Raw genomic sequence first — 22,638 nt, 5'->3', positions numbered from 1 at the left:
AAATATAGGTCTTTATGTTAGTTTGTCAGGGCTACCATAATAAGCTACAATGGATGGTGTGGCTTAAACAACAGAAGTTTACCTTCCTTGTGATTCTGGAGGCTGGAAGTCAGAGATCAAGGTGTTGGCAGGGTTGGTTTCTTCTGAGGGACTATCTTTTCCCTATGTCTCTTTATATCATTTTCCCTCTCTGGATGTGTCTGTGCTCCAGTTTCCTCATTTCATAAGGACACCAATCACACTGGATTAGGAACCACCCTCATGAGCTCATTTCAATGTAATTTCCTTTCTAAAGACCCTATATCCAAACATGGTCACATTCCCTTATCAGGGGTTAGGACTTGAACATATGAATTCTAGAGGGGCACGATTCAGTCAGTAATAGTTAGATACCCAAGGCAGTATTTCTGAAGACCCTTTGGAAAAATGAAAAGGATTTATGTATCTGTTAGGACTGAGTTTAGCTGCAAATAACAGAAAGCCAACAGCAGTAGCTTAACAAGATAGAGGCTATTTTTTTCACCTTACAGTAAATCTCAGGTGAAAGTCCAGGACTGACTGAACAGTCCATAATGCCCTGTAGGTGCCTGGCTCCTTTTATTATTCTGCCCTGGCATCCTTTTCGTGTGTCTCTCTTTGGAGGCCAGAATATGAATGCTGCATCCTTGGGAATCTCTTGTCCATTCTGGTCAGGAAGAAGGGGTAAGAATAAGGCAAAAGTTATGTGTCAGCTGAGTCAGCTGTTGTATACCTATTTGTATATACAAATATATTGATAGGTACATATATAATACAACAGACTTACAGGAAGTACAGCCTGGAGATACTCACTTCTACCTTATTGGCCAGCACTAGTTCACATGTCCATGACAGATAGGAGGGAGGAAATATGCCAGGGGACTCAGTAAGACAAAGAGAGATGCAGAAGGTAGCACAGACAAGGTCAGATGTTAGAAATCAGGAAAAGCAAACAAAACAAAACTAGGAGAATGGGGAGAAAGAGAACTGCATCCCAGACAAGAGATGTAGGCAGTCAGTGTTCTTTGCAAAAGACCTTGCAGCAAGAACCATGTGTGGCATTGTGGAGCAGCCGTACCTGTAGCTCTAACCCTGGAGCAGGGATGACCTTCACCTTCCTTTGGGGCCGGATCTGCTTTCCCAGGCGGAAGCAGTTAGTCACTCTCAGCCAGAATGTAATTGCTAATACCACTCCCACTTACTGGTAAATTGTCCTGTAGTTAACCTTCATCTGGGCTCCGGCTGGAAGCCCACTCCTGCTGTTCAGAAGGCACACCCAGTGGTGCTGAAATCTCCCCAGGTTTTGTCTCTGGAATTGCTGCTTCTGACAAGATGGTGCTAGACAAGAAGAAAAAGAAACTCCCAATTCTGGCACGTGTTCTTTTCCACGATGCATGGGGCTAAGATGAGTGAGCAATTATGCCTTGACAGGTTTATTTCTCAGAATATCCTATGATAACTCTGTTGCACACAGCCTCCTGTTCAGGAATTATGGGAAGTACTGCTGATGTCTACCATGTTGTTTAGGTGGAGACAGAATGAGAGTGCACAGCAAAGAGGTTAAGTCAGCCCAGAGGCTCCTCTCTGAGTCAGCACCAGGAGTTGAGACAACCAATCCTTTCAGTGGATCACTTCTTTTCAGGTCTCAGACCCATAATCTCCACCACATAGAGGAAACTCTGATACTATAACTGCAGGTCTGTAAACATACACCTTTTAGATTACCCATCAATTTCTTGAAAAATGCAAAGAAAGATGAGATGGGTCAGTCCTGCAAGTCCCTCTCAATGGCTCCAAGTATGGTAAAACATAGAATTGTCCTGGACACCATCATTGCTAGCTAAAGAGCCTTTCCTACAGCATGGGCCCTGTGATGTGAGTTTCAAGGGCAGCAGATGGTCTTGTTAAAAATGCTTATGCACAAATATTGTCCACATGAGCACAGATGGATGCCAGATAATGGAGAGAGCACCATAAAGAGAGGCAGGAAGTCTGAGCTCTGCAGGTTACCTGGGAGAGTCTCCATACCAGTAACTTTGCCTCTCTGGTTTGACTTTGATGCTTCCTTCTGTCTCCAGGACATTGCCCTTCTTTCCCTCACTGAATTTCTGCCTTACGTAATTTTTTGGCAATGCCCAACAGGTAGAGGAATGGAGGCACAGTGAACTAGGACAAGCTAAGAGGTTAGATGTGCAATATTAGCTCCGTAATGACCCAGGAGACAAGAATGCAGGGTTTTGAATCCAAGAGGAAGTGATGAGTACCAATCTAAGGGTGTCACCAAATGAAAGAGATAGGAATAACTAAACTATTTTTCCTACTCTTGCACTCAACACTGGAAACAATACTTCAAGTCTGATACCAGATGTGTCAGGGTTTACCAAGCAGTTCTCCAATAGACCTCAAGTGGGTGTCCTAAAAGCCCAATTCTAACACTATCTACCAGGAGTCAGCATCCATTCCCACAAGTTAAGGGCTCAATTCCACAAGACTGTCTCCACTTCACATGCCTGTTGTGAGTCCCCGTTTGACCAGCTATAAATCAGAGTTCTCCTCTTTAGGTTCAATTAATTTGCTAGGATAGCTCACAGAATGTAAACAAACACCTTACTTCTGTGTACTCATTTATTATAAAGGATATCACAAAGGATACAGATGGACTGTCAGATGGAAGAGATGCACAGGGCGAGGTAGGGGAGAGGGGGCATGGAGCTTCCATGGATACGTGGATAGTTCCCTGCACACCTTGGAGCTATCCAAAGGGTGCCACCCTCTAGGAACTTCCATGCATTCAGCAATCCAGAAGCTGTCTGAATTTTGTTCTTTTAGTTTTTGATGGAGGCTTTATTATGTAAGCATGATTGCGTAAATCATTGGCCATTGGTGAGCAATTCAACATTCAGCCCTTCTTCCCTCCCCAGAGGTTGGAGGTGTGGGACCGAAAGTTCCAACCCTCTAATCACATGGCTGGTTCCCAAAGCTATCCAGGAACCCACCAGAAGTCACCTCATTAAAACGAGAGATGTTCCTATCACCCAGGAAATTCCGAGGGATGCAGGGGCTCTGTGTTAGATGCTCCTGTCTCTCGGGAAATTACAAAGGTCTTAGGAGCTCTGTGTCAGGATGTGGGACCAAAGGCCAAATATGAGAATAAAATATCTCCCAGTTTCCCTACACATAAGAGTTTTAGGAGCTATATGTCAAGAACTGGACAGGGACCAATATATACATATATTTCTTATTATTTCACACCAAGGGACTCAGGGACGAGGCAGACAAGTCGTTACAGACAGCGGAGGCCCAGATCTCAGCCTGATGTCAAGCACTGGTGCGTCTGGACTTAGGGAGGTGGAAGTGCCATAGCAGCCTGAGAGCATCAAAGGAGTAGGGCAGAGGCTCTGGGGTCTGGAAGGGTGGCTGACACTGAGACCCCTAGATGGGGAGCTATGTCAGCTTGAAAGGGTCTGCCTGATACAGGGTTTCCCTAAAAACCACCAAGGTCAAGGGGTCTAAAATTCAAATGTCTCCAGGGGCCAGGCAAGTAATAAAACAATGACTAGGACATCCTTACGTAAAGTAAGCTAGGTTCAGGAAAAATTCCTGAGTACTCTATTTGGAAATTAAGCAGCAACTTTGTTTCACTTCCTTCAAAAATATATTCTTGCCCCTGGATTGAGATCTTTGCTTTCTGGGTCTATTTTTGTTTTCCCACTTTTAATAGAGATTGTGCAGACAAAAGCATACACGTTCTCTGAAAAAATGGCAAATCCTGTTGGGCCGCTATCCACAAGTGGTGAGGATCAAATTGTAGAGTCTGTCTCCTGACATATACTGTTTAAAGGAAGCTGACTGCTGTTACTCCACACCTCTAGACTGCCATCACACTGAACTCAATGCTGTCAGAACTTCAGACGTTTTTAAGAAGGTCAAAATTTGGATTTTTAGGTGAAATCTCTAAATATTTAAATGTTGGCTTTTAAGAAAAAAAAGTCATAAAATACATACAAAATATGTCAGTCGGCTACAAGTGTGTGACTTCCATCATGGACGGAGGCAGTGGCTGTGGCTTTTAGGAACTGGGGAGTGGCCAAGGTAGGGGTTGAGGCTGATTATTGGTTTGTCCTAAAATAACAGATTGCATAAAAACATCTAGATTCTATAACATCCATTGCTTGATATATTCAGAAGGCATAGCTTTTTGCAGGCACCCCTCAGTATAGCAGGCAGTATTGACAGGTGCCTGCAGACATAAGCTGCCTGGCGTCCACAAGAATTTCCCAAGTGTATGTAAGGCTTGGGTGGGAGAAAGTAAAATATTTTGACATTAGGCTGAGCTTCTCTATTTTCCAATATACTATGTACACTATTCCCCCTAGGAATCAATGCTTATGAATTCATTAAGTCCTGGAGACCGTGATATTTGCCGGAATACAAAAAACAATCGGCTCCAACCAGAACATAAATTGCAACGTAGAAAAACTTTTGTAATTTAATTTTCAAGTGAATATAAAGAGGTTGTACGTGACTATAGCTTCAATGCACTAATAATAGGATGCAAATGAGATAGGAACATATTCACTCTCAGGAGGTGGGCAGGAGGGGTGGTGAGGGAGAGACAGCTTGCTGGTTGGAAGAAAGGACACCTCTGTCCATTCTGTATCTACGTAAAGCCAATCAAAGGAAAGTGAACTAAGTGTCTAGGCTACTAATTACTGATTCAGTATTAAAATGCAGATTTCCCACTGCTGAGATCCAACTTGGCTAATTTAATAGTAAGAAACTGTGCCTGTGTGTGTGTATGTGCACAGGTACACTGTGATTTGTGGAGACATCCAGCCACCTTTGCAGGCAGCTGAGCAAACTGTGCTCTGCTGGTTCAGCCTGTGTCTACATGGGCAACCCCGCTCGCTCATTTATACTGAAGACTCATTAGAGCAGTCAAACAACTCTGGATTTGCTTTTCCTGAGCAATTGAACTGAGCAGATAAATTAAATCTGTATTTTGGCTCAATGTAGGAGTAGCCATCCCTTCCTTTCTTTTAAGGACTGTCTAAGAAAAGACAGTCCTTAAAGAAATAAGAACACAGCACTATGAGGTCCTTGGAGAATCTGCTGGGTATCCCACTGTGCGAGGCAAGTCATGCTGAGGGCCCGATGGTGAGGACACTACCTTCCTACTATGCTCTCTCTCAGACATCTCTGCACCCTGGCTCCTGAGGGTCCAGGCTTCCTGGGGATATGGTCATGCTTTGTCCTTTTAAGGAAAACTCCATGTCACAGGAACACAGGCTTGGTAGAAGCCTTCAGGGCCATACTCTCACTTTATGATGCAAAATCTGAGGGAGAGAGGGAGGGAGAGAGAGCAAGCAAGCTTGTCCAACATCAACGCCTCAATCTAAGGCTTCTGATTTCAAGCTAGCTCTGTTTCCCAAGCTGCTGTCCCTTAAGAAATCTGTTCCTGGCATGCCCCACCTTGGCTCTCTAGGGTCAAGTCTACTCTAGGTTGAAAGGTTTGGAATTTTGGGGGACTTTTCAGTCTCCTCTAGTCTTTGAAGAACATATGCTTCCAACCTTTCTTACTAAGAATCATCCAGGAGGCTGGGTCTTCTGAGCCACTTCAGGGGCCCAGTGGGGTGACACGTGAGCCCCTCCCCTCCAGAGTCGTTTAGAGGAGATGAGACTGTTGCTGGGGAAAATGTTTCTTTCACCTCTGTCCAGTAACTCGTTCCTTACCCACTCACAACTTCACCACTTTTAGCTCCCCTTCTTTCTGGAAGAGCAAGGTGCTTTCTTCTTTGTGGATAAATCCAGTGTCACTTGATTAATACATCAGGAATCTACCAGGATGACAGATGTAACAAAGTGGCTAAAGATGCAGCTGCTGGTGTCAGACCCAGTTTGAGTTCTAGCTCCAACACTTACTAGCTGTGTGACCCCAGTTAAGTTACTTAGTATCTTTAAATCTATTTTTCTATACATAACATTGGAAGTAATAATATTCTTGGTTGCTATGAGGATTAAATGCGATAATGCATGTAAAGTACTTAGAACAGTGCCTGGTACATAGTAAGCATCCTGTAAACATTCCTTACAAATAATATTAGTATATTGTATTAGTATACTGTCCTCTGCAGAAGCACCTGCATTTTCAGAGACATCTGGCTATGAGAAGGTGATACTTAACCCAACATGATGCCGCACCTGATCATGAGCACTTGGGTATCGGCACCATCAAGAGGTCTTTATTTCAGAGGAGAGACTTATTGGAGCACCTCAACATTCTCCCACACTGGATCCCTGGCATTACTCTGTGCATAAGGCCAGGCAAGCCAAGGTGGCAGATGCCTAGTGAACAGGGCAGAGTTGGCCATCTTTGTGAACCATAAACAAAGTAGCCCAAGAAGGAGAAGTCACAGCAACAGAGAGCTGGGCTGGGAGTTTCTCGGGAAGCTGGAGGCAGCCCAGGGCCTCGTGTTCCTAGAGCTTTCCGCCTCTCCTCCCTGGACGTTTTCCAGCCCTAAATAGTTCTGTTGTTCAGCTTTGGCTCTTGCCTGACATTTGAAGGATGAGCTATTAACGATACTAAATTAATAACGGTTATAGAGTATATTTGAGAAGATCATAAAAAAATCAGTAATGTCATCATGTCAAGCAAAGTTTCTGATGGTTTTTTTTAAATTATGCATGTCTTTAATTTTTTTCCCTTCCAACATTGATCCGGAGCTTTCAGAGGGACATTAATCTACCTGACCACATCAGAATCCTTAATTATTCACGTCCAGCAATATATCTAATTCTACAGAAATTCCTCATGGACTTGCCATTGTTGACATGGAAACTGGCAGCTCAGTTCTGTCCATCTGCTCACCCAGGCCAGCCCCTCACACCCCTCCAAGACACAGAGATTTCCTCTCTGCTTTGACACACAGATGCCTGGGCTTACAATTCAAGGAGGTATAATTTCACCTAGTGTGATAACTGTAGAGGAGATTTCCCCCTTGGGGAAGGACAAGATGGGGGTTGAGGAAAGGATAGTAAACTTAGGGAGTGTGAGCCCTCATCTGCAGGACTCTGGAGTGGAGACCCTGAGCAAGTTGTTCAGACTTCGTCTCTCCTTGTGCCTTAGTCAAATGAACTCTGTGACTGCCTCACTGAGCTCAATGCTGATGGTAGCCAATTAAAGTCACGGAAAGCCCATTTTAGACCAGCAGAGCCAGGGAAGTGCGAAAGAACAAAGAAAATACTAATGCTGGTAATGACAGTCGTGACAATATGAGATACAGTCATTCGGTGGCCGGCGAGTGGTTTGCTGGAGAGAGTGGAAGACTCTCCCAGTTGCTGAGACGGCAGACAAAAGTGCAGAGCTTCACTGCATAGGCATCTTTTAGTGGAGAAAACAGTTACTATGGTGTTGCTTTGTATAAAGCCTTCATGGGGCAGCTTCCCAATGCTCTCAAGTGGGTAGGGAGGGAGGCTAGGGCAGAACAGTTCAAATTGGCAGTGTGAGCTCAGATGCCCCATTCCTCTGTCCTCCACAAGGCCATGGGCAGGACTGGTAGGATCTCAATATCGGTTGCAATCTGTGTGTCTTTGTCTCTCTCCTCTCTGGCTTATTCCCTGTCTCCTCCCTTTTCCTCCCCCTCCTGTTCTCTTCTCCTTTCTTCTTCCCTCCTTTTCTCCAATCAACACATGATCTGTTAAATTTCACTCAACAAGCATCTAGCGAGAGTTTTGACTGTGTCATTTGAGGACTGGAAATCACTGCTGCCGTTAGGGAGGCTTGGAGTCAAGTTCAGAAGACAGGACTCATTCAGGGCTACTAGGGCTGAAGGATTCACCCCCTCCATTTCAGGAACCCAGACTTCTCAGGGCATGTTTTTAAAATTATTTTTTACTATGACCTCAAAAATATATCTCTGTGAAACAAACAGCCAAGAGGTTTTGGGAATTGGTAGTTAACTCTAGAAGAGTTGCATTTGGACCCTCTGATACGGTTTGGCTGTGCCCCACCCAAATCTCATCTTGAATTGTAGCTCTTATAATTCCTATATGCTGTGGGAGGGACCTGGTGGAGATAATTGAATCATGGGGGCAGTTTCCCCCGTACTGCTCTCATGGTAGTGAATAAGTCTGACGAGGTCTGATGGTTTTGTAAGGGATTTCCCCTTTCACTTGGCTCTCTGTCTCTCTTGCCTGCCACCATGTAAGACATGACTTTGCTCCTCCTTACCTTCCACCATGATTGTGAGGCCTCCCCAGCCATGTGGAACTGTGAGTCCATTAAACCTCTTTTTCTTTATAAATTACCCAGTCTGGGATATGTCTTCATTGGCAGTGTGAAAACGGATGACTACACCCTCCAACAGGAGGGGAAGGCAGGCATTACTTGGTAGGCGGGACACTGACTACAAGCAAGGAAACGGTTGGCACTGCCTGGGCCCATGCATCAATGGACTGGAAGGAAGGAGAGAGGCTTTTATGGGGGCAGGGGAGGGGGTCACCACGAAGAACCATTCAAATGTTCTCACACTAGCCCAAGGTCAACAATTCATTCCTAGTTCCTAGAATCCATATTCAGTATATTCTTGTAAGTGAATGAAAGAATAAATGCACGTATGAAAGGCTGCCTTGAATAAAAGAGGTAGAACAGTGGAAGGGTAAGAATTCGAAAAGCACAGCTATCCAAGGGCCTACAGGTATTGTAGCTCTAGTAGGAGAAGTTTAAGAGGGAGGGAGAGATGGCAACACCAGCCCCACAATCGCGCCCATATCAACCTGTGTGCGTAGGAGAAACTGACCAGCGGTTGAAATTCCAATTCCGACTGGGAAGCTTAAAAACATATTGATCTTAGCCTCAGTAATTGATTTAATTGGTCTGGGGTGTGGCCTGGACGTTGGACATTTTAATAGGTCTTCAGGTGATCCTAATGAACAGATAGATAGATTTGGGGATCATCAGTTCAGGAAGCAAGAAAATAAGACTTAATTGAAACTAGGGTTTGTACTGGGAAGCCATGGTAGGGTGTTTTATCGAGTGACTTATAATAAACCCATTTTCTCAAGAAAAGTATAGGCCTAGGAATGTAGGTTTGTTCTGAAAGGAAATGAGAAGTGTCAGCAAATAAATGGGTTCCGGATGCACAGCTATAGTTCCCGTGGACTCCTCTGAGGTCAGCCACATCCTTACATAACCCTAGACTGGAGTCACAGGGTCAAGTCTCAGCCCTATAAGGAGCCATAAGACTCCTAGCTAGCAAGCCTTAACTTTTACTGCACACCTACTCTCTCAGGCTCAGAGAGGGCCAAATCCACTCACACTATATATTTTAATGTTCCCAGAAACCCTTAAATGGAGGAACTGCAGGGTAGACATACAAGAGGCAGTGGAGTTCCAGTTTAGACACCTTAGAGGGACTTCCCTGAAGTCCAGAGAAGGCTTGGTTCAGAGTTCTCACTGCTTTCCACTTGCTGGGAGCAATCTGCGAATGACTTCGAATTACCATGTCATTGGAGTCCACGAAAGGAGAGACCCGTGTGTTTTCTTCAGCCTCACCTCAGTATCTCTGCTGCATGACATAAGGCTTGGCTTCACGTAGTGGCTCTCTAAGCCTATATAAAGAGGAAGGCTACGAATGAATGAATGAATGAATGAATGAATGATTGTATAGTTCCAGGCACTGGCATGAATGGGAAGAGAAGCTATTCAGTTGGTATGGAACACATTCCTGGTGTCACAAATGATACTACACAGGCAGCCACAGGGTAAAACTAAGCTGAATGAGTTTGTAGCAAATGTGCTATTCTTCCCCATGAGTCTGACAGCCCCATCTCCCAGTCAGCACTCCAGGGCCCTGCGGGTAAAGAAAACTGCTTTGCTGCCCCCAGGGGAGTAAGTCTGAGGCTCTTCAGGCAGCAGCTAGCTTTGAAGGCTTTCTCTTCTGCTCTGGGATTAGGGGACTAAAGGACCCCGGACCGCAGACTTTAAGGAGGCCCTCACTCTCAGGTGCTCACCCTGCCCTCGCGTGCCCCTGAGGGCCAGCGCCTCCTTAAGTCCCGCCTCATAGACACCTGTCCTTTCTCACCCTAGTCCAGGCCTTGCTATGACTTCATAAAGAGCATACAGGACTTGGAGCCAAATGAACCTGGTTGCAATGAGAGGGTTCAGCCCCCAGCAGCCAAATACCCTTGAGCAGGTCACTTGATCTCTCCGGGCTTCCCTTAGCTCATCTGGAAAATAATGACTGTGTCTCAAAGGCTGATGAAGGGGAATAAATGAGCAATGTGTTTCAATAAGACAGTATCGGTGAGTGAGTCTAATGCTATTTGAATCGGTTTATCAGTCCCATCGCATGCAGTATCCCTCTCGCCCCGGCCATTCAAGAGGAGCAGCCACTGGGATGAGTTGCAGGTGAAGGAGGGTCTGGGAGAGTTGCTGCTCATAGTGGTGGCTGCGCCAGTCACTGTAGCAGTGTTCCACGTCCAGCCGGCGCTTCTGACCGAAAGACCAACCACCTTCCTTTCTCTCGTGGCATTCTGTAGTTCTGTCTGTCTGCTTGCCAGGAACCTCCTGTCCCGCCCACTTTGTCAGGTCTCTGGTTTCTAATGTAGGCTCTGTCCTTTCTCCATTTAGCAGCAGAAGTGGGGCATGGCTTGGCGGCAAGGGTGGGTGCTATGGCACTTCCAGTTCCACAGTGAGCTGTGGGCCTGAGCTTTGCAAACAGCCAGGGGAGAGTTCATTGACCAGCATTGAGTGGAACCATGCCTGGCCACTCATCCAGTCACCACTGTCCAACTGCAGGCCCCAGCCGGTGCTGCAAAAAGCTCATCACCCCAGAACAAGAGGCATTTCCCTCTGTAACACCTCCCACCATCAGTGGTGCCCAGCAGCTCCACACTGCTGCCCACTTTACCCTCTTAGAGTTTCCTTGCTGCCCCTCATATATTTGGTGATTTCTGTCAATAGTCCCAATTTCAAATACTCTCTCCCTCTGGAGCAAAGCGTGGCGAGCTCCTCATTGAACCCATCTTCTTCCTTTTGTTCATGCTGTCCCTTAGCATGGAGTGGCCCTAGCTCCCATCTGCCAAAGCTAGCAGATGCTACCGGTGCCCCATTCGTATCCCCTCAGCCTACCAGCCTGCAGTCCTCAGCTCTCTATGTCTCTTGGCCTGAGGACATTCTCCGGCCAAGGGAATGTCAGAAAGCTCCTGGCAGGAAGCACTGTCAATTCTATGGGGCACTGGAATGGGTAGATATACACCGCAGCTTCCTGGCCCCTCGGCAGGGTTGAGCCCAGTTGCAAACAGGGATGACTTGCACAACAATGGACGCTTTCTGGGCCTTGCTGCCTGTCCTGACTCACATTCTTACTCTCCCTTGGGCTTGATGAGAACATCTGCGCATCTCTCATGCGAACTCCTTTTGCCCAGTCTTTGTCTGCCTCTGGAGGCATTCAGGCCGGGACACTCAGGATGCTCATCCTCCTGGATCCGTCACAGCCTCAGCTCCTCCATGGCCTCATCTACAGGTCTTTCCCATATCCTGTGCCTCCTCCTTACCCCAGCAAGTCACTAAGACAGTGCAGTCTAAACCGTCCTCACATCCTGCTTAGGGTTACCTTAATGTTATTCTCCAGCCGGGAGGGGCCCACAACTTCTGCTCCTTTGTAATACCCCAGCACTGGCACTGGCAGTGCATACGTGGGGCCTGGGAACACCTTGATTGTAGGTATTCATGGAGGAATAATGCCCTGCTTAGGAGAAAGGTGATGGTGTATCTTTTCATCTGAATAGGACTTGACAGTTTAACAGCATTATTACATTTACTTGTTACCGCCTTTGATTCCAACAAAGCATAAGTTTGTTACTTTTCTCGTGTGAAAAGTGAGGTGGATGAGGCTGGAGGTGTGGTGAGTTTCTGATGGTCACATAGCTCAGTGTGTAGAGGCATGTCCTGAGCAGGGCCTCTTTCCCTCCAAACCTTGTTCCATGGTGCTGGCTGCTCCTGTCTCATATGCAGATGGTTAAACTGGGTCCTCATGATGACTCTGCAAGGCTGCTATTATTAAACTCATTCTGCAGATGAGAAAATTGTGACTCAGAGTATAAATTACTAAAAGACACTCAATCAGAAAGTGGCAGCAGTAAGACTTAAAACTCGGGGACTAGGCTCCTATATGGGAGACAGAGTATGAGAGAAGCCTTCCCCCTGATTCCTTCACCAGTCCTGCTTGTTGCTTTTCTAATGGGTTTGCACATGCATGGAGGGGGTTAGAAAAGGAAAAAGCGAATGTGACAATGTAGTCACTCTTTTTTTGGAGACAAAGTCTTGCTCTGTCGCCCAGGATGGAGTGCAGTGGCGTGATCTCAGCTCACTGCAGCCTCTGCCTCCCGGGCTCAAGCAATTCTCTTGCTTGAGTCTCTTGAGTAGCTGGGACTACAGGCGTGTGCCACCACAGTTGACTAATTTTTGTATTTTTAGGAGAGACGGGGTTTCACCATGTTGGTCAGGCTGGTCTTGAACTCCTGATCTCGTGATCCACCCGCCTCAGCCTCCCAAAGTGCTGGGATTACAGGCATGAGCCACTGTGTCCGGCCAACAATTTAGTCACTCTTAATCCCCAAAATCAGTTCTTCTGGCTGGTTTTATGACACCACGGTGTTTCAAACTTTTTACTTTCTCTTCCAACACAACATGGCTTGTGGGTTCTGCATTTCTCCCTCCCCCACAAATTTCTACCATGCCTAAGACTGAACAGGTGCTTTCCGTTGTTGTTGAGTTTGCAAAAGCAGACCTCCACTGTGGGAACAGCAGCAAGTGTTCTAGCCCCACCCTTGCAGGACATAATACTCACAATTCTCATCCACGATGGGGTAGCATTTAAAGTTTTTTTTTTTTTTTTTTTTGAGATGGAGCCTCACTCTCTCACCCAGGCTGGAGTGCAGTGGTGTGATTTCAGCTCACTGCACCTCTGCCTTTCAGGTTCAAGTGATTCTCCTGCCTCAGCCTCCTGAGTAGCTGGGATTATAGGCACCTGTCACCACACCCAGCTGATTTTTGTATTTTTAGTAAAGATGGAGTTTCACCATGTTGGCCAGGCTGGTCTTGATCAAGGTATTTTTGTTGCTTATACCTCTGTGTAAGTATCAGAGCCTTTGTTGGAAAGAGTGATAGGAGTAGGCACTGAAGAAAGACAAAGAACTTGACTTCACATTTTTGTTTTGTTTGGTTCCCAATAGGGTAGATAGGCAATGAATGTAATTTGCCAATGAACTCTTTGATGAAAGCAGTTAGCCATTGTTTGCTTGGCATGCCCAGAATTTATTCTTTTTTTTCATAAAAACTCCATATGGAATAATCCAAAGACCAATTAATTTGAAAAGTGTTTTCCACTATAGCGGAAAAAGTATTTGAAGTTAGCCCAGCCGACTTGATCTCTATAATCTGTTCATTGACTTTATTATTTACTCAGTGTGTGACCCAAGGTAAGTCACTTAACCTTTCTGATGCTCCATACCCTCATTCATAAGATGACAACAGCATAATAAAGCTTACACCTGGTATAGAGTTGGTCCTTGATACATATTTGTTCTAGGAATGAATGAATGAATTTCAAGGTTGTTAAGAGTATTAAATGAGATAAATGTGGGTGAAATGCTGTAGACTGGTAACTCATCACTGTTTTTCTTTCTGGTTTAGAAGGCTAAAAGTCAGTAGGTACCACTGAAGGAGATGTTTATGTGACGAGAGGATGTATGTGGGTTGGGGGTGGGGTGGAAGAGACTGCTGCAAGTGGTAAGCTCTGGAGGAAGAAGGCAGGTGGGAAATCACCTCTCATGGCCTTTCGTGGCCTCTCCAGCCAGTGTCCCAGCTCTGGTTGTCACTTCTTGACAGCCCCCAAAAATCCTAGGGTGAAAAGTTGTTTCCATGACAACACTCCATCCCAAGTAAGAGATCCAGGCAGTCACCTTCTCTTCTTCCCTCCCGTTTCAAGCATTAGGTGGGAGAAATCAGCTTTCTGTATTCTCTCTCCCAGGAGGTGGCTGAGTGGCCCAGGAAGGAGAGAGAGGGAATGCAGAGATCCTGAGTAGACGCATTTCTTTGAGCTGCTGACCTCCTGATTCCGTTGCACAGGAGGCACAGCCAGAACATCCATGACTGTAGCTTAGTCCCCAGTCTGGGTCTGATGCAGCCATGGACACACTGTCTTCTCCATCTTACACCCCTATGGCAGCTGCTGTGGGGGGTCCCACATCACTCCCATCTCATCTATTTGGTCTCATCCCAAGTGTCACTTCCTCTAGGAAGTCTTTCTTGACAGCCTCTCCTCCAACAGACAGTAACGGGCTCTGGTCATGAGCATCCATAGCTCCTGATGGCCCCTTTCTATGGTTTGTAAGGACTTTGACTGTACTTTTACAGCTGAAATCCTGGTGTCCAGCACAGTGCCTGGTACCTAGTAAGTTCTTAGGACATGTGTATGGAACAACGAGATGTGTCAATGCATCTACCACTCCTTCCCTGACCCTTCCCATCACAGTCAGGGTCACAGAAGGGACCATGTATCAGGAGTTAATGACAGTCTCCAAATGACCCTTTGACCCACTCACTTGTACAGACTACTTACACTCTTGGTGACCTCACAAGAATATTAGGGGAGTAAAGTGGTACAATGCTTCTAAAACATGAAGCTGTTGGGTAACTATGGCCACAGAAAGAAATTTTTCTTATGGTGTTTCTTTCAATCCAGTTCTTAAGATCAATGAGTAGCTAATATCAATTAATATTTTTTAAGCATTTATAATGGACTAGGCAGTGTGATAAATGCCTTCTGTGCATCATCCTCATTGCATTGTCACAGTGACAATGAGAGGGAAGCACTACAGTACTTTCCCATTTCACAGATGAAGCTCCTGGGGCTTAGAGAGGTTAAATAACTTGCCTTCTCCCACCAGACCTTATATTCACGGAGCTTTCCCCTATCTGGAGGCACAGTGACCCAGGTTGCCTTTTGAGTATCTTCAATGGCTGTACCTCTGTTCAAAGCAAGATTTATTGACGGAGCTAATCAATTAAGCAATCGTTATTTATTGAGTCCCTCGTGAATTATTCAATATTTATTGAGCAGTCTCTGTGTAGCCAGCACTTGTTCAATGAGCCATGGAGGATACAAGTGAGGTGCAGGATTCAGCCTTCATCTTCAGGGAGCTTGAAATCTAGCAGGGAATCGGAGTGGGGAGGTTGACAATATTAAATTACATGAAGAAATAAGTACTCACATTTTACATCAATCAGCACAAATGGCAATATTATATTCAAAGAAAGAGAAGAGACAGAGCCTCTCTAATATTCAATATAGAGTAAGATTCATGAAAACGGTGGGACTTAGTATCCTTCAAAAGCAGGTAGCAGTAGGCTAGGAAAAGGGTGGAGAAGAAGGTATTTCAGGTGTGAAAAAGCAGCATAGGAAAAATCACAGAATGTGCAGGGGATGTTTCAGCACTTAGCACAGAGAGATCCCAGTAAATGGAGGGTGCTAGCTAGAGAGTTGTTCTTACAGAAAACATTAAATACAAGAACCCCGGGCTTGCTTCCTCAGCACCCAGCATGGTGCCTAACACAGAGTAAGCATTCCCTATGTGTTTGTTGAACTGAGCTCATAAAATAATAATAATAATAAAGGAGACAGTCAGTCCCTGACCTGCACTAGGAACTTAGCATCTGGTAGAATGGAAAACATATGTATGTATCTACTTATGGCACAAATCAAAAGTGCTAAGTGCTGTTGATACTATGACAAAAAAAAATTTTCCCAGAGTAGGTAATATAATTCCTCCTCTTTGTAAGCATCTAGAAGTGCTGATAAAATTGAAAAAAGTAACCATATTTTTTAATGCATGCGCTGAATTGACAAGAGAAAAAGCGAAATCCCTAGAAGTAAAAAATGAAGTAAAAACACAAATCTGAGAATTGGAAGGAGGACACTTTGGTCAATTTGGATGAATGTAAGTACAGTGATGCTCCCTCCCTGAAAAAGTTCACTTGCCAGCAGAGGCAGCCCATTCTCCTCCACCCCAAACACCAGCTTATCCTTGCTTAAAGACCAGCTAAAGACCTCACCTACAGCAGTTGTGAAGCTATACTAAAGTCTTGGGCTTTTGCCAATCCCCAGTGATTGGAACCTCTATTTCCGTAGTTGTACAGAGGCAAGAGACAAAATCTGGATCCATGCAAGGGGCTGGGGGAGTTGAGTTAGAGACCTCCACACAGAGCCAAGACATTGAGTGATCTCACCCTCAGTGTAAGATGGGCCACACCCATGCTGTGTGGGGTGGCCTCTGATCTCCATCAGGCTTTGCTCCAATTGGTAGACTATAGTAATATCTGTGATCTTCGGGGATTAGGGATTAGTGTCAGGTCTCAGCGAATATTTAGTAATCTACCTCACCAAAGACTGGTTAGTTCCCTTTCTTCCAGGCATATGAATCATGATAAATGGCTATAGGTCTCTGTGGGTGAAGTTTAGGAAAACAAATACGCAGCATAAACTCACATCGGGGATGTAGAGTCCTTCCTTAGAGTCACCTAGTCTCTCCTTTAATCAAGAGCCTCTGGGTTGGTGAACTGCCTCAGTTCTTAGAATTAGGTGAAGGGCCACAACTTTTGGTGCCAAGATTTGGGTCATCAGTCTTGGAACTTTTTCAATTATTTATGTCAAGTAAAACATCACTTTCAGCCCTAGAGACTGAGTTAGTAACAAACTAATTTCATTACTAAGCATTCCACAAATCAATTAGGTTCTACCAAAGACTCCTTTGAAGTCTACCCGTTATGAGTCTACCCATTATGATTACCATAAGTCAAACTTAGAGATGTTAAATACCTTGCCCTCTCCCACCAAAGAAGGTTATTTAACATAACTTGCCCTCTCCCACCTTCTTTGGTGAGAGAGGGCAAGTTATTTAATGTCTCTGAGCCCCAAGAGCTTCATCTGTAAAATGGGAAAATACTGTAGCACTTCCCTCTCATTGTCACTGTGACAATGCAATGAGGATGTACAGAAAGCATTTTTTACAATGCCTAGTGTATTATAAATGCTTAATAAATGTTCATTGATATTAGCTGCTTTTTAGGCCCTATTGCATTTTTTTTTCAGCAAAGGTGCCCATTGTGGTTTTGTTGGTTAAGGGCTGCCCCTTGGCTTCTACCACTGCTGGGTACTACCATCTCCACCAAAATTACAGAACCATCTACCATGACCCATCCTTCCTACAGAGAACAGGCCCTATAGAGCTCTTCAAGGAGGCTGGCTTCTCCTTCACCAATCTATTTCCCAGTTTGTTTGTTTTGTTTTGTTTTATTGTTGGTATTTGGTTTTTATTTATTTGTTTGCTTTTTGGTGAAGAAAGTGTCCTCTGAGCCCTCCAGGGAGATATTAGAGTGAGGATAAGTGGGTCTCACATACGACACATCCACTCCAGTTTGCCCATGTCTTTGCAGAGGTTGGATTTCTTCCTCTGTATTATATCAAAGAAATGTGGCTTCATCATTCACTGTAGTTTGCTGATTTCAAGTTGCAATCAACCTTCCAAGCACACTGTTAGGGCACTTCTCAGCTGTTCTAACTAACACACCAAATCTATAATCTTCATTAAGTGCACTCATATCAATACATTTGACCCGATTCTACACAGTGTTTCTTTTTCTCTGATCTGGCACTCCTGAAATCTATTGCCACACATACTCCTCGTTTATTTTTTTATCGTTTGAATTAGCTCGACCTTGCAATTCGTTCACTATGTAAAATAACCATTTCCCTGAGCCCTGTAGGCAATTGGGAGTGGTGAAGGTGGGTCTTAAAAGACATCAGTCCACCTATGCAAGGTTACTGCTTCAGTTGGGGTTTTTAGCTGACCTTTAAGCAAGGATAGGCTGATGTTTTTGGTAGAGAAAGATGGGCTGCTTCTGCTGGTAAGTGGAATTTTTTAAGGAGGGAGCATCTTGGCTTAAGTTCATCCAAATTTACCAAAATATCCACCTGCCAATGCTCACATCCCTTTCTTCCTTAATCAGTGCCCTCACTTTTACATAAGAAATTTAGGAGAGTCATAAATTCAATTTGTGTAGTAATTCTCAAGCTACAAGATCAAATTTTGCAATGAATTTTTAGGTACCTTGGTTAATAGCTATGGTCGATGAGATAATATTTTAGTGCAATTATAGAAACATCTGGTTTCCTGACGTTACCTTGAATGAGAGTTTAAAGGACTGAGCTTGTCATTTTCTTTCTCTAAGTCATATGTATTCAGCCCACCCTACCATCCTTGATGTTCTCATTTATTATCAAAGTCTATTAAGTAACCAACAAGCTGGGTCTTCATAGCCTTGCCTTAAATAGTAATTCATTTCAAGAATTATAGGTGTTCATCAAGAGACCATAAAGAAATTCAAAAAACAAGCCAAAACTGTGAGAAGATGTTTGCTACATAAACAGAAAGGGTTAGTATTCAGAATATATAAAGAACTTTTATGAATCAATAAGAAATCAGGACAAAGATATCACGAGGCATTTAACATAACAACACTGATTCACAATAGTTATTAGAGGAATGGAAATGACAACCATCTACTATTTAGTGCCATCAAAATCAGACGCAGAATTTCCTGAGTCTGACAATATCAAATATCAGCAAGGCAATGGAATTTTCATACACTAGAGATGACAGTGTAAATTAGTCCAAGTACTTGGAAAATAATGTGGTTTTCTGACAAAGCATAAAATGCAAATACTCTACCAGCCAGCAAATCCACTTCAGGAGAAACTCTTGCACATCTGCAAGGATGATTATAACAGAAATATTTATAATAGTAAATATTTTGAGGGAAAATCTACCAACAAAAGAAGGTATAAATACAGTGTGGCAATGTATAGTAAGTGCAAAAGAATTAACCAGAACTCCCTCTATTAACATAGGTGACCATTACAATATACTTGGGATGGAAGAAGATTGCAAAATGTGATTCAATGTATAAGACATTCATAGATAGGAAAATCCAACAATATATACTTTTAAAATAAATACCTGTGGTGCTCATGATGAGCTTGGAGCATCGTGGACTATTTGCCTCACCTAGGCACTTGCACTCACGTGGCATTTGCACCCACATGAACTTAAATAAACCTCCATTGTGTTGGTAACAACACCGACAGCATAAATGCTCTGATCCCTATTTTTGCAAATGAGAGACATTAATCCTTCACCCAACAGTGTGCAGCAGGTGGTAGTGAGAACTAAAACCCAGATGGTCTGGGTCCAAGGTCACAGTCTTTTCCCACCTGACCACAGCCAACACGTGTGGCCATCTGGTAACCCACATCTCACTCATCTCTCCTCTTCTGACCGGTAATGTCTCTATGTCTGACTTTTATGCTGTCTTTTAGTCAGCTCCTCACGCTGTCTCTTGTCTCCAAGCCCAGATCTTAAGGGGAATCTTGGGGGTGGGACTGTGCCTTAAGTAATTGCTATATTTATTGTGGTGTTTAGTACTGGTTTAGACACCAAAGAAGTTCTTATCAATCAATTAATCAATTCATTGAAGGTGAGTTAGAAAAGTGGCTCATAGAAAATCCTCCCGGACTAGAAACAATTGGGCAGGACATGAAATTTCAGAACGAAGTTGGTCAGGGGCTGGCGGCAAGCATATGTGGTGAAGGCAGCTGAGTTGCTTAGGTGGGAGAGCACAAAGATCCCGTTGACTACATAATAAAAGCTATGAACCATCTTCCCAAGAGAACACACATCTGCAAACACACAGACACAAAATTCTATACACATGTGAACCTCAGGATAAGGATCTTGGGATATAGCACTGGCCTGGAATTAGAGTCAAAGTGTCCAGTGATGTCAATCTGCTTTAGGGACCAAACCCATCCTAATAAGAGTGTCTTACCAGTGGCATTCGGGGAGAATTCTGCCTGAAACTCATCTCTGAAAATCCTGGGTCTCCTCAGTCTCTGGTTATCTCACTTTCTCTTTGCATTAGCTTTTCAAATTCACCTTGATCTCTAATCAGGCCTTCATGTATTCTCCCCATCTCACCAATTTTGGCCAGCTCTTCTCACTCTGGTTTCCTGCTCACAACTTCTTGGACTTAGTGCCCTAACCTCTGGAACTCCCTGTAGGTGGACACTTGGCCAGGCTCAGCCTGGGATTCCAGGTTCTCAGCTTCCTTCCCTGATTCGAGCCTAGCCCTGCTCCAATAAGACCTCCCTGGGTGTCCCAACATCAGCACTTTCTCAGTCTCTGATCATCTAAGTAATCTCTTTCATCACCACAAGGCTCAGGTGCCTTGCCTGAGAATGAGGAAAATGACAACTATCTTACAGCATCATTGAGAACACTAAATGTGAGCTCTATATGTGTATTGTATGTATGCAAGTGTGGGGCTCTGACAGAAAAAAAGTGTGACACATTTGCTGATCGAAGGCACTATTTTCTGTTTGTAGCTTATGTTGAATAAAAGTACCATAAAATTATTATTATTACCATCATCATCAATAAGGAAAGTGGCTGTGGGGTGCCAGAATTCTTTTCACCATATGGCAATGGATACAGCTTTATTAGAGGAAACGCCAGATCTGAGCACGCCTTACCTGGGAGCAATGGAGGTGTCAAAGAGAAAGACTAAGGCCCATGATGCATGGCTAGTTCACCTACAGGTGGCCCTTAAGCTGCTCCACACTGCATTTGGCAGGTTTGAGGATTCCAAAGCTTAGAAGGACCCAGTAGCTGGCAGTGCCCAGGGGAGGCCTGCCTTTGAGCCCTCTCTATCAGATCTTAACAAAGGCAGGGGCTGAGCACTGGTCCTGGGTGGCCTATTTTCGGGATAATTGCCATGCTGCTTTTTTGGGCGTCTTGCATCCAAGATATGGGGATGAAGGTCAAAAATGGGGAGCCGTGGGCTGGGTGTGGCAGCTAATGCCTGTAATTCCAGCATTTTGGGAAGCTGAAGGAGGAGAATTGCTTGAGGCCGTGAGTTTAAGACTAGTGAGGCCTTGTCTTTACAAAAGACAAATTAGCTAGGCATGATGACTCATTCTTGTAATTCCAGCTACTCAGGAGGTTGAGGTGGGAGGACATCTGAGTCCAGGAGTTCATGCCACTGCACTCCAGTCTGGGTGCCCGAATGAGATCCTGTCACTAAAAAACATTTTTTAAAATTGGGCGTCTTATCTCACCTCTATATCCCAGGCTTCCCCACAGATACTCTAGCAGCTTCTAGAGTGCCTTAGCCATCAGCTCGGGGCCCAGCCTGACTCCACTCTGCCATTGCTGGCCTAATCACAGGCCCTCCTCCTGTTTCTCCAAAGGTCTTCCTGCCTCCTGATCACTTGTTCCATAGTCAACCCCTTCCTTGCTGGCTAACTCCTTCTTTACCCTCATCCCCTGCCCGATTACTCCATACATTACTTTCTAGGCAATAATCCTTTAGGTTATTGTTAGTAACAGTTTAATTGTAGCTATTATTGATGAGTTAATATTAGCCATCATTTATAGAGCAAATGCTAGATGCCACATCATCCACTGAGCATCGTAGATGCATTATCTAAACTTTACAACATTCCTAAGAGTTGGATTCATTATCTTTCTGTTTTTATTTTTTAATTATACTTTAAGTTCTGGGGTACATGTGCAGAATGTGCAGGTTTGTTACATAGGTATACACGTGTCATGGTGGTTTGCTGCACCCATCAACCTGTCCCCCACATTAAGTATTTCTTCTAATGCTATCCCTCCCCTAGCCATCCCCCACCAGGCCCCAGTGTGTGATGTTCCCCTCCCTGTATCCATGTCTTCTCATTGTTCAACTCCCACTTATGAGTGAGACCTTGTCATGTTTGGTTTTCTGTTCTTGTGTTAGTTTGCTGAGAATGATGGTTTCTAGCTTCATCCATGTCCCTGCAAAGGACATGAACTCATTCTTTTTTATGACTGCATAGTTTTCCATGGTGTATATGTGCCACATTTTCTTTATCCAGTCTATCATTGATGGACATTTGGGTTGGTTCCAAGTTTTTGCTATTGTGAATAGTGCCACAATAAACATACACATGCACGTGTCTTTATAGTAGAATAGTTTACAATCCTTTGATCCAGTAATGGGATTGCAGGGTCAAATGGTATTTTGAGGAATTGCCACACTGTCTTCCACAATGGTTGAACTACTTTACACTCCCACCAACAGTGTAAAAGCATTCCTATTTCTCCACATCCTTTCTAGCATCTGTTGTTTCCTGACTTAATATTGCCATTCTAACTGGCAAGAGATGGTATCTCATTGTGGTTTTGATTTGCATTTCTCTAATGACTAGTGATAATGAGCATTTTTTCATATGTTTGTTGGCTGCATAAATGTCTTCTTTTGAAAAGTGTCTGTCCATATCCTTTGCCCACTTTTTGATGGGGTTGTTTTTTTCTTGTAAATTTGTTTAAGTTCTTTGTAGATTTTAGATATTAGCCCTTTGTCAGATGGACAGATTGCAAAACTTTTCTCCCATTCTGTAGGTTGCCTGCTCACTCTGATAGTTTCTTTTGCTGTGCAGAAGTTCTTTAGTTTAGGCC

The 22,638-nt window shown here is 44.2% G+C and overlaps 2 long non-coding RNA genes across 8 annotated transcripts in view; one reads left to right on the top strand and one right to left on the bottom strand.

Moving 5' to 3' along the window:
* Nucleotides 1-22,638, top strand: part of LOC108532610 (uncharacterized) — a 110,684-nt gene that overhangs the window by 79,774 nt on the left and 8,272 nt on the right. The gene's annotated exons all lie outside the window — the stretch shown is intronic.
* Nucleotides 9,464-22,638, bottom strand: part of LOC108532609 (uncharacterized) — a 32,680-nt gene continuing 19,505 nt past the window's right edge. For 5 of the 7 annotated variants that reach the window (XR_001886492.1, XR_001886491.1, XR_001886496.1 and 2 more), the window contains one exon: nt 15,117-15,231. This is a non-coding gene — a long non-coding RNA (uncharacterized LOC108532609). Of the gene's footprint in view, nt 9,628-15,116; nt 15,232-19,098; nt 19,244-22,638 lie in introns of those variants that run through there. The other 2 variants (XR_001886493.1, XR_001886494.1) reach the window with 2 other exon arrangements.

This window comes from Rhinopithecus bieti, unplaced genomic scaffold (genome assembly GCF_001698545.2).
Source record: "Rhinopithecus bieti isolate Rb0 unplaced genomic scaffold, ASM169854v2 scaffold_9383, whole genome shotgun sequence".
Classification (NCBI taxonomy): domain Eukaryota; kingdom Metazoa; phylum Chordata; class Mammalia; order Primates; family Cercopithecidae; genus Rhinopithecus; species Rhinopithecus bieti.
The sequence above is the reverse complement of the archived record's forward strand: the minus strand, read 5'-3'. Positions and strand labels throughout refer to the sequence as shown.